This window comes from Gadus macrocephalus, chromosome 14, assembly GCF_031168955.1.
Source record: "Gadus macrocephalus chromosome 14, ASM3116895v1".
Taxonomy (NCBI): Eukaryota; Metazoa; Chordata; class Actinopteri; order Gadiformes; family Gadidae; genus Gadus; species Gadus macrocephalus.
Window position 1 is genome coordinate 15,501,255 of NC_082395.1, and position 13,470 is coordinate 15,514,724.

Consider the following 13,470-nt stretch of genomic DNA (forward strand, 5'->3'; position numbering starts at 1 on the left):
CTAAAGAAGGTGACAAGGGTAATCACAGGTCATCTGAGTTGGCTATAGGTTGACAAGGGCAATCACAGGTCATGTGAAGTGGGTATAGATTGACGAGGGCAGTCACATGTCACGTGAAGTGGATATAAGTTGACGAGGTAAATCACAGGTCATGGAGGTGGCTGTAGGTTGACATGGGTATCACAGGACCTGTGCAGTGGCTATAGGTGGTTAGGCTAGTAACAGGTCATGTGCGGTGGATATAGGTTGAGTAATCACAGGACATGTACAGTGGATATAGGTTGACAATGCTAGTTACAGGACATGTGAGGTGGATATGAATGACGAGAGTAATCACAGGACATCTGCGGTGGATATAGGTGGTGGGGAGATGAGACAAGAAAGAGATCTTATTATAAAAGATCCCTTCTGGCGATATGTGGTTGAATAGAATATTTAATGAAATCTGCACTTTAACACGTATTATCCATGCACTCCCAGAGTACTTAAGCTTGACTCTTACTTTGCTAGCATTATTATTACAATGGCTGCCTGGCAATGAGTAAAGCACCTTAAAGGAAGGGGTACGGGGTAAAAGGTCTTTGGTTAGGGGGTAATTGGTCGTTGGTTAGGTGGTAATAAGTTGGAAGGGGACAATACATTGGGGTTGTATCCCTAAGACACTGTGCCCCTGGGATCTAGTGCCTGCTGCTGTTGAAGCAGAGTCACAAGTAGACTATGTTCTGAAGCCCCTTCACTTTGTGGAACATCAAAGCTTGTGTCCCTAAACAGCATTCCCAATGCACCATCCCTGGAGGAGATACAGCCTGAGGGAACCTTCCTCCCATCAGTGGATGAAGGGTCCAGACGAGGCCTAGATGGGGGAGTCGGCACTCTTTTCTAGGGACCCCCAAAAATGTCCCCATCAACTGTGACCCCCCCCCTTGTCCCCCCGGGGCAGTTATCACACTAACAGGGAAGCCAGTACCCCCCTGGCGGTCTCCATACTGGAGAAGCAGTATTTTATGGAAAAGTGATGAATCACTTCCCTCAATATTGTGCGTCTCTCTCTCTCTCTCTCTCTCGCTCTCGCTCTCGCTCTCGCTCTCGCTCTCGCTCTCGCTCTCTCTCTCTCTCTAATGCAAACCTCCCCCAACTTTTACCACCTCCCTCCACACATACTCCCCAGCCGCCGCCACAGTCCTGTTTCAATTGAAAGCTGCTGGAGAGTGACTAACACAGAGGCCCAGCGGAGAAGGTCAAGCACCGGCAGCCATTAAACTCAACTTGTGGGAGATAGGGAGTGCTCTGCTGTTTGACCATGTAGTGGTTGATGAGCCACGCCATAATATACAATCACTCGTTCTCGGCACCACGGAGGCCCTGTTTGCGAGGCAGGATTTCACGACATAAGAGCGGCTATAAAACAAGCAGAAAGGATAGGATGGGACAAACCTGTCAGGGAGATCTGTCAGAGGGAGAGGGATATGTCTTTGTTTGGCTGACGGAGACGGGGTTGGCCACAATAATGTAGAGGATAATGTCAATGTTAGGAAGGGAGATTGACATTTTAGTTTAAGCAGATTCATAAACGTGAACATTGAGTGCAGAGCAGGACCCTGTGACTGCTTTATAAGAATGTCACTCCAAATGTAGACATTTGGGTAATGGTAATTATTGAGAAGACATACAACAAATGTTTAAATTGAATTGTATTTTTGAATGCCCCAAACAAGTTTTTTTTTGTTTTAATTGTCATAAATCATTCATGAGCGCAGACCAAGAGTTCTGTGTCAGACAAACTGCTAGGATAAACATTTTGGGCATTTTCAGTGACAAGCGCCAGCTTGAGCAGAAAACACCGTAAACCAACCTGACCCAACAATCACGTTGAGTATTTGCTCAAGGCCTTCAAAATATTTAATTAAAATAAATAAGTAATCAGCATGGTAGCAGATTTATACTCCGCCTGATAATTAACATTTAGAATAAAATTCATTAGGTCTATTAAATCACCAAATGAGCTCGGGTAAAGCTGAACTTAGAAAAAACCAAAACCAAAGTCTTTGAGGTGTGGTAACATCATAGTTTATGGAGTCAAAGCAGCTCTCTATTTGAGCTGTTAAATTATGCCGCGCACATCCACGCAATTAAACTTGTCAGAGGAAGACTTACTTTCTGGTTGAATTCACAATGTTAATTAGCCGGTTGGGTTCAAGAATAAAAAAATAACAAATTATTGCTGTGCTTTATCGTGTGCTCTGGGTGAATGATTCCCATAAAGACTTGAGCGTTTCTCTGTTGCTTCTTGTCGTAGGTGACATGTGGGTCGGATTCGAGAATTAATTGCGAGGAAGTGTTTCCTCGCAATTATGAACGGTTTCCACGGAGCCGCAGTGCATGGTGTCTATTTAAAATGCAAATTGCTGCATGGTTGTATAGGAACCCTATTCAACTTCCAAACTTACAGTAGCTTTTCCCCAACTTCTTTTGCATTTGGTTGGAAAAATAACCAGGTATCTTAGACAATTTTCATTTTAGAGGAGATGGTACATCCATTTTTTTACTTATTCCATGGTCTTTGCTCACAGACTGTAAGGATGGATTCTCATTGAACTTCCAGATAAGAGCAGCTGTGTATGCTGGGTTGTTGTAGTGGGTGTATGGTTTTTCCTATTCAAAGCTTTTTTCCTCAGGGGACCTTGGTTTTTGGTGAGAAACGTATATCATCCTGACACATTGCCTGCTCAAACCTGAAATGACATTGCTAAATTGATCAGTTTGTCATTTCAACTAAGGACATTTCTAGATATAACTCATAAGTGAGGTGCTGCGCTATGGTAGAAACATGGAAAGTTTTCTTTAAAACTGCTAAGGTCATCATGGCGGTTGCCCTAGCGATGCTTGTGACCTTTGAGGCCTGCCTCGTACAGCCGGCCATCATCTATCAACATCTAAACTTTACCCTGCGCTCTGTCTAACATGCACGGGATAGCGGCCATTGACATTAAAACTCAATTAGCGGGCACACTGTCTAAATAATACATTAGCAAAGTACATTAGCTTCACAGAGCACAGTTCTTGCACTACATCTCAATATGTCAAGGCTACAACTGACTGGTAGCTAATGTTTTGGAACAGGGGACATTAACATGCAGATGCGCTAGTGCAATTAGCATTGTCATTCACAATAAGTGAAATGTTCCCTCGTTTGCCTTGATATATATTGTTCGTCTGTCGATGGAATTTATCGCGTACTGCCCTGATCTCACTTGTTCCGAGAGACTTTTGAATGAAAGCTCTACCTTCCCACTGGAGAGGGGTGGATGTGGTAAAATATTCTTTATATGTAAAAGCCTCACGGTTTTTCAGCTTTCTATTGGCATGAAGGGGAAGCTGCAGCTATGAGGGAACAGGAGAAATGCAAACCAAGACCGAATTTTCCACCCTTCAATGTATGCATAACACTCCTGTGGCCATGGCTCTCACATTACCCAGCCTGCTGTGGTTTACACGGTGCCTTCGCTGGAACGATTCAAAATAAAGACTGCTTTGTAATTCATTGGCTTGTGATATAGTTCTGGGATCACATCCCTGCCGCCGTCCAATTCCACTGTACAAAATTCCATCCAGGCATCTTCTCTTCCAGAAGGGGAAGTCCATCTGTCACAGCCCTAAACCTAGCTGACATTATAAAAAGATTACGGCAGGTCAGAGCCTCAATCCGAGCAGAAAAACAAGCTCTTTGTGTACATACATACAAGGAGAAATGTGTTCATCTGTGTCCGTTGTGCTTACAAGCACATTGAAATCGCCATTGCTGTCGCCAACTCGTCTTGGAATCATGCTCACAATGCTCATAATGTGCCTCTAAAGCACATTACTCTTTAAATACTGCTTGTGGTTATTCTTTACAAGGTGACCTGACCCCTGCCACCATATTGGAGAATAAACAGGTAATAGGGGAAGAGAAGTGGCTTTATAATGTATTGAGTCCTTAATGATAGTATTAGCTGGGAGGCCCCGCGTCTGGGCCTTGGCAGGAACCGGTGGCAATCTGCGAGCTATAAAAGATAAATACATTTGTAAGCCATTGCTGTTAAGCTAGTTCCTCGTCAACGCCATTCGGAACATGAACGCCCTTGCCAAGAACAATGAAAGAGCCGGGTTTTGCCTCCACATAAAATATTGAAAGGCATTGTTCAGGGATAAGCAATCTGGGACAGTGTGGCTGGGATGTTTTTATTGTGTTACTGGCACAGCATCCTCTATCTGCATCTGTCATTGGTGTGGGTTTGCTAAAAAAATGATTGTTGTGTCTTTGTGAAAACAGTGTATTTAGACTCTGCTCCATCCAACCACACTCATTAAGGTCTGTTATACAACAGCACTGTTGGTTCTGATTGGTCCATAACAAGGGTTCCAAGGGTGTGAATTATTTTTTCATTGTATCCCAGAACTATTGAATACTTGAATCTGGTTTGTCCAAACACGGCCAAGGGAGTGCATTATTTTTCAATAATGTGACACCCTCGCCTTTTAACGGTGCCAAATGAACGCACAACAAATCCAACATTAAAGGAAAATACTGGTCTGGGTGATCAAATCATCGTAGCAGTGTTGCTTGGCAGATGTTGGCTTGACAATGTGCTGAAAACACTGTGGAATATGCATTCAATCTGATTAGGTTGAACCAATATTGTTATAAACGTTGACTGATATTCGCCTCGGCTGCATCATACATTATTTTCCAATAACAGGAAATCCTGTTGTTTATTCCTTATGTGTTAAACCTCTTTCTCTTTCATTCTACATTTCAACCCTTCCTTCCTCCACATTAGTTCATGCATTGCGTTTGTACACCATAGTAAAAACTGTCAGGATTAAAAAAACTAAATAACAGTGATCTGTCCACTCTAAATTACTATGCAGCTCTGTGACGTAAACTACTTTAGCCTGAGTGGGTGGTGATTTTGGAGGGGGTACCACTGGTTGTACACAATGCAATAGCATCTAGCTGGTGCCCCGGAGCCGAACACTGTGGTGTGGCAACAGCACTGTGGCGTGGCAACGCACTGTTGTGTAGCCGGTCTGTTTTTTTCGCTCAACAGTCGCCCCCTAGCTGACCCAGTCGACTTTTCTTGTTAAATTTCAATAAAATAATTAAAAACAATCAATCTAATAAAAAAAAAAAAGACTTCTTGACTTCGATCAAACTAGTCGAACAACGTCGGCTGTAACGCAAAACGTTGTGTTTTCTTTTGGAAAAAGCTGAAAAAAGCTGACCTGCCACACCACAGTGCGTTACCACAGTGCGTTACCACAACACAGTGTTCGGCTCCGGGGCACCAGTTGGATGCTACTCGCGCAATGCGCTAATCATTGGAACGCAGAAGAATTTCCCAAAAGAAGAAATAAATTGAAAAATATTTTTTTTAACATAATATGAAATACTAGTAGGCCTACCAATGTTGATGTTCTTAGAACTGAATCCATGAAACCATTGCATCTCAAACGTCATCTTACAACCAAAGACGCAGTGCTGAAAGACAAACCAGTTGATTTTTCCTTAGAAAATGTATTGAAGCTGTCGAAGTCCACAATTCAATAGTCAGGAACAACATCATTGCGCACCGCGTCTCGCTCGGACCACAGTTTCGCCAATAGTTCGAACTGACGGCCGAAGCGAACAACTGGATGAGAACCGTTCAGCATCGAAACCTCTGAAATGCCAGAGGACTTCATTGTTGGTGAGCAGGAGAGTTTAGCAGAATTGTCATGCAACGAAAGATTGAATTCTGCCTTTGGCGCTTTCGGACAACACTGTGTGCTTTCTCCTTTCTACATATATTCTTCACATATCGGTTTCTTCCCATATCCGTGCGAGAAAGGGTTCTCTTCCCTCTTCACTTCTCTTCACACACGAATTACAGAAGCAGGATTGATGCTGAGCACACCTGAGACTAACGCTCAGTCTCAATCCTTTGCTCTGAGCAAAAATCTCAACCCTTAGCCTCGCTGTTGCGCCTTCACGCGCATCGAGTCGTGTCCCGAAAGCCATTTTAAGGTAGGGTACGGGGTAAGGGGGAGGGCTAACATCGCCTTGAAGTTAAGATTTTCGTTGGGCACCTTTGCAACACTACAGTGATGACTTGCTCCCGCAATACCTTGAGGGAAAATGGAAAATCAAGACTAATCCTAGGCAAGATGGCGGGAGAAAAGATTAAACAGGATCGAAAACACAAATTACTTACACAAAAGTGACGTTAATAATCATTAAATAAATAATGATGACAATCGCATTATCATTATGCCGTTTGAATGTTATATACACATTTTCTTTATAACAAGCTCAACCACCAAATCTCCAGGAGCAGAGCCTCCACCAAAATCACATCTTCTGCATTGATAGCCCTAAGCTCCCCAAACCCCAGGCAGAAAGAAAGATTAACCATCCGCTGAAGGTTTAAAACCGACCAAGTTATTGTTAAAATCTGATGGTCGATGCCTTTTCGTAAGGTGCAATATTAGTTCCATTACATCACTGGTTCTTGTTTGTACAATATTTATGTTTTACATACTTGTTTTTGCATACTACCTCAAGTTCTATGTCTCTTCTGGTTTTATACATAATGTTGATCTTGTATGATCTTGTTTGATCCAAAATAAAGTCTATTATTGCAGTTCCTAACAGATTGTGAGCATGAATAATATTCTTATCTAATCATACCGTGTTTTTTCATATGGGTAAGGTTGCATTCTTAAGACATTCAAACTATACAGTAAAATTCCAGAGACAGAAATTGTATCAAAAGATCAAAATAATACAATTAAAATAAACCATGTCATCGACTACTTATGACATGCTGTAACTGGGTCTTGAAGGGTTGTCGTCCCATTTCGTAGGGGTAGCATTGAGGGCTAGGGTTAAGGGGTAGGGGTAGGGTTAAGGGTTTGGCCCAAGGGGTGTAACAGGATGGGGCCTAAGGCTGACCTCGACTGATACAGACATTGCAGGACTGTGTTTTCAGAGGCAGGTTTACCATTCTCATTAGGCTTATGGAAGTTCAATTTTCAACGGGCTGGCCAACTTTTGATGTAACTAGAGTTTCCTAGTCGTAATTAAACAATAGCTATAATGTGGAAACCTCAGTCGATAATGTAAAAAAAAAATCTGAGCGCGTAATATAATTACATTTTGCCTATTATGTTACTATGTTCAACATTTGGGTTCACCTATTACGTAAAGCATAATAATTTTCTCCTTACGTTATGAAGCAAGCACAATAATTTTCTACTTACAAGCCATTTTCACACGTCCTCCGCATTTTTGCCGCATTTGTATATCCGGAGATCAGCCCTGTTGGTGATTCACACTTTGTGCTTTATCTGTGGATATCGATGCCGTTTTAGACATCAGTAGAATCAACAGGGGGTTTAGGGGGGTGGGCTTGCAAGGGGCGGGATATGCATTGACTACTACAGGTATTTTAGCAACAACCTGGTGAAGACAGCATGGCCTAACGATTTACACCATTACTAATGCAGAATTGTATTTAAGAAGAAATTGGTCCAATAGCTAGAATTTGGGGAATTCTTCAATAGGTTTTATTTTAAGGAATTGTTCAGTGTATTGTTTGATTTGTCAAACATCTTGAAAAACATAGAGATATGATGCGTTATTGACCATGAGAGGAACACAGATTGGGTTCTGAGCCACGCTATACCATATCACTACTACGGCAATGGGATGAGATGTCACACAAGGTCAAGATTGAAAAGGTAATGACTTTTTCCCCCAGTCCATGTTTTTCCTGCACACCTGAACCGAGGGCGGGGGAATATCAACTCCTTCAGGACTCCAGCTGTAACACGAAGGGTTATTAGGGGCTGCGCTGACTTCAAATGGAGGAACAAGTGTGTGTGTGTGTGTGTGTGTGTGTGTGTGTGTGTGTGTGTGTGTGTGTGTGTGTGTGTGTGTGTGTGTGTGTGTGTGTGTGTGTGTGTGTGTGTGTGTGTGTGTGTGTGTGTGTGTGTGTGTGTGGAGCAGGCCAGGGTGTAATTGGTGCAAAGAGCTGGTGGGGGTTGGGCAGGGGAGTAAAAAGGAGTCGTGTGTGAGTGGGACCACTCGCAGGTCGCCACAAGAGCTCGCTGAGTGGCCTTTGAAAGGGGACATAATAATTGGTTTTCTCTCAAATGAGCTTGCCCTTGTCACGTGACAATGGGACTCTCAGACACTTGCCGACCCTCGCTACAGCAGAGCTATTCCAGGGATATAGCTTAGATGTCACCCGATGGAAGAAAGTGACTCGTAGGCTACTACTCTTCCAATCCATATTTAACTGAATGAATATCAACAACAGGGGATCGCACATCAAATCAAGCACTTATTACTTATATTTCAAAGGCAGAACAACCATTGGCTAAGCTAACACCATTGATCCGGTCTCTTCCCTTAACAATGTTTGTCCTTTATGACCTCCATTTGCCCAAACTTATTGAGGACTGGAATGATGGCCAAACACACGCCCCTCCACCCATGCTGTGCCCTTTGTACTTTTATTATTTTTCGTCTGCTGCGGTTGAAACTATAAAGCATTCAGCGCAGCCATTGACTTTCAACGATGTGATAGGTCCTTCTTGTACCTGCCAAAGCTAATATTTGCCTTACACTTTATTGGCGGTAGACTTTTGGAAAGAAGGTGAGGTGGTATTGTCCTAAATAAAAGCAGAAATAGTTTTAGAATAGCTGTTCCCAGCAGATGGCGGTATTACCCATGAAAGTATAGCCCCTGCTAAAGATGGAAATTACACCTGCCAGACACAGACACAAATACCCCCTCTTGTCTCATTCACAACGACATTAGAAGCAAACTGCTTTATTTTCTATTCCCTGCTTTCAGATGCACTAACCGCCCCCGTCACATACACACACCCACACATACACACACCCACACACCCACACACCCACACACCTGACTTTCTTACACACACATTAGCACACAGAGCCCTTTTTGTGTACGTGTACGGATATTGCTTTTTTACAGCTTGCTTAACCGTAATGAGGCAGAAGAAGGGTACATAGTGTTTCAGACACCCATCGTTAGTTGAGTACCAGACACTGATTAACCTTTTCATAAGCTGTTAAGGCCCGCCAGTAGAGGTGTTGGTAGTGGTGTTGGCGGTGGTGATGATGATGATGAGGATGAGGATGGACCTATGGACCCCACCTGCTGGCTATCAGCGTCTGGTAACACTTATCAGAACAAACACAAATTCAGGCTAATGTTTTACAAAGGCTATGCTGCTGGTGGATCACTGCTTATCGCCAAGTCCTCTCAGAAACAGTGAGATATAGTACATAAGCTATTGTAGGAAGTAATTGTCTTTTATTATATGGCTGTTTGTCTTCACACAACTTTGAGGTTTGTGTGTGTGTGTCTCTCTATCATGTGTGTATCTATACGCATGTAGGCCTATAGCTTCTTAATTAAACAATGCTTATTACTAGCCTGTATGGAAACATCACCTTATTTTCCTTCTGGCAAGGAAACAAGGATGAAAAGAGCCACCAAATAACTATCAGAAAGTCAAGTCAGGCTACCTTTCCCCCCTCAACTTCAAATTCATCATCATGATTTTGTTTACCCCCCCCCCCCCCCCCCCCCCCCCACACACACCCCCCCCCCATCCTCGGTTTTTTCTCAGCTTCTATGCAGGCTATGACCTCACAGGAGCCGGCCCCATAGGGCAGACTGTGCCTCCTGCACTGTTGTCCTAATGCTAGTCAAACATCACTTTGAATGGCCAAACTCAATAGCGGCAGTGTTCGTTCTTGGCAGTGTAAATATTAGCGGAGCACACAGAGGTAGCAGGGGCTGCTCCGTGTGTAAGTGTGTGCCGAGTGTCGTGGCTCTGTCAACTCTGCGTCTACAAGGCACACAGAGATGACAATCAAGTTGGTTGAGACGAGAGGGAAGAAGAAGGAAAAGGAGGGCAGGGAAAACAGACAATGGAATCTAGACTCGCTTCTGCCTCTGGCACTTCCTTGTTTGACAAATAAAGACATTCCATTTTATCTAACGCAAACCTTCTTTCCTCTCATGTAGCAGTTGTTATCCAAACACTCATTTCTTATCTCCTTGTTAGCTTTAACAGTATTTTTTTTTACCTACTTTTCTCTGCCAACAAAAAACAAGTTGGTACTTAGTTATAATTGAAAGTCATTTGAACTTTTTTTATGGGGATTTAATTGTATTATGTGATACTTACAATGTCAACAAAAAGGTGGAAAATAGCTAAATTAAAAATAAAGTGTATAGAGGAATTGAGAAATATCTATTTGACTTAATAGCTAATCCCCTTCAAATAGGCTTCTGAGCAGTTGACCGTCTGGCCTACATAAACCAGACAACCAACTACAGCTCTGGATAAAACTTAAGAAGAACAACAGTTGAGCGCTGCATGCAGCACTCACCCAAATAAGTCTGTACACATATCATTCGATGAATATAAAAGTTCAGTGAGCATCAGGTTGTGGATCAAGTGTGTATCTTGTTCCAAACTGTTCCACAAACATATTATTCTGTAGAAACGTGGTGTTGAATGAGGCAGGTAGCTTTCTGTTTGTTCTTGCCTTTGGTTAGCTGTGGGGTCAAATAGCAGGTATTCAAACATATACCCATGCTTGACGGCCTTCATGCAAGATATGCAGCTGTGGAAATGTTTGCAGAGATTTACCACAGGGGGCAATAGGCATAAGGGACAGGAAGTACAAGGAAATGCATCGGGTAGAAAAGATACTTTTCAAACATTGTTTGCTCTGAACTCATTGCTGCAAAGTCAGAGTCAGTGATTTTTTAGACAGGCAAACAAACAAACACATATGATCATGAAGTTTTTCTTTTGATTACACTCAATGTGTTAAATTACTGTGTTTTATATTTTAACATATTCATATTTTTAATCTGTGGTTGTTTTTGCAATAAATAATGTCAAAAACGTTGCATGGGATTTTTTGTCACTATTATTGTTCACATGTCAATATATCAAGTACTTCTTCATACAGCATGCTTGTTTTTTCACCTTAAAACGAGAAAGGGATTGTCATTGTGCACACGGTATGGCCTCCCTGCCTGTAAACCTGTGTGTTGATGCACGCTCTGTCTAACGGATATGCATGTGCTTGCCTGGCCCTCCGGCTGCAGCACAACTAGCATCTACCTGTTTGTTCTGTTGGCTCCAGGGCCCTAGCTGTCACCTTGCACCCAGTCACACTGACAGTAGTGTGAGACGACTCCCGCTCTGGCCCGGGGCTACCTGCCGTCAACACTGCGCTGACTAACTGCTCTTCCTTTGGTCCAATAATCCAGAGAGTCAGGTCGAGAGTTGGAAGATTATCAGTGCATGTGTGTGTGCAATTTAAATTATATGTGTCTTCCCTCTTATGTGGGGACACATCAATCATTTTATGAGCGTTGTACATTCTGTACATTTCTTATCAATATCTGTGTGTGAGTGTCCGTATATGTGCATGAGCCTGTATTTGCATAGACATCTGTGTATCTCTGTTTGCATGGAACTGTGTGTGTGTGTGTGTGTGTGTGTGTGTGTGTGTGTGTGTGTGTGTGTGTGTGTGTGTGTGTGTGTGTGTGTGTGTGTGTGTGTGTGTGTGTGTGTGTGTGTGTGTGTGTGTGTGTGTGTGTGTGTGTGTGTGTGTTGTGGCAACCCGCCACGTTGAGCGCACCAACTCCTCCCAAACAGGACACAATTGCGTTGCGCAAAGCCACAAAAAGGCATGTTTAATTTACAGAACATAAAAGTCTCTCAAAACACAAATAACTTAAACCTCGGGAGGAATCAACGGTCCCCTTCTTCGTGGGTGGAAACCCGTCACCCACGAGGACCGGTCTCTCCTTGCAGGAGCTCCAGGGCTGGGAGAGCCCCGAATGAGTGGAGAAGCGGGCTATTTAAGCCCTGCTTCTCCACTTGTTCTTCAGGTGCTCTCAATATCCTTAATTGGCCTGTGTGTGTGTGTGTGTGTGTGTGTGTGTGTGTGTGTGTGTGTGTGTGTGTGTGTGTGTGTGTGTGTGTGTGTGTGTGTGTGTGTGTGTGTGTGTGTGTGTGTGTGTGTGTGTGTGTGTGTGTGTGTGTGTGTGTGTGTGTGTGTGTGTGTATAACGTACAAGCGTGCACATCCGTGTGAGCAGGTATCGTGTCCGGGGGTGTATGTGTGTCTTTGAATCTATTTTACTTTCTCTGCGATTGTGTCTGTCTGCAAGTTTGTGTGTGTTAATGTGTATCTCTCCCTGTGTGTGTGTGTGTGTGTGTGTATCCACTGTGTACGCTCGCCAGTTCGTGTCTTTGTTTGTGTGTATGTGTTCCCTGGCTCTGGGTAGGAGCCCTGCCAGGTGTGTGAGTGTGGCCCTGGCTCTGGGTAGGAGCCCTGCCAGGTGTGTGAGTGTGGCCCTGGGATGATTCTCATGCAGGCCCACGGTGCGCAGCGGAGGCAGCCACATAATTGCTCCTCTGAGAAGAGCAGAGCACGACCCAGAAGCCAGCTAGCAAGCCACTCATAGCATAACATAGCATAGCATAGCATTGTGGCTACCGACTGGAGAGGGTATGAGCCACCTTTGTGAACCGTCCAAAATCCATAGCATACAGATTTATGTTTTGTGTGTGTCAGCACCGTGTTCCCCCCACACTTTCCTAAATTCTTATGCCCTGCTTTCTAATCTCTCTTCATACCTGCTGTGTGTGACATACGACATGGGTCCACCCAGACAGCACTCAAACCTGAGTGTGAGGTGCTGGCTCAGTTTGGGTGGATGTTTAAGCCTGTGTGTGTGGGCCAGGGGGGAGGGGGCCTCCGTGTAGCCGCCAGTGTTCCTTCAGATGGTTGTTTTTAAGGCTCAGTCCAATGTAGAGCCCGATGACCCACCGCCCACCCATCAACCCACATCATCCATGTGTGAGTGAATGCATGCACCGTGACTTTGGGAAGTGTGTGTTGAGACCACAAAGTCCTAAATGACCCAAACAAAGTGTTTCATTCTTTGACATTAACACCACTCCAAAGTGTAAATAATTACTGTATTTACACCAAAAAATCCTTGAGGGAAAACTCATGTACTCCCGATCCAATCCTTGAAAACACTTTCTCTCATAATCCACACTATGAATTTAGTCTAAGAAGGGTTTTTCTCAGGCCACCAGTGCTCTGAACAAAGAGCCAGGTCAACTGTGTTGTTTAGGAATTATACATTTGTCCACCTCCAGGGCATAGGCAAACATTTGTATTTATATATATTATTTTTATATTTAGATACAGTATATCTTTCCACCACAAATATTTGTAGCGTTTTTTTTGTAGCATTTGTTTTTCCAAATATGTTGTGCTTTGAAGCATGCACATGATATATGAGCTTGTAAAAAAAGAAGGAATAATAGTTTTTGAATCTAGGATATAACCCTGTTTCAAATCTGATAG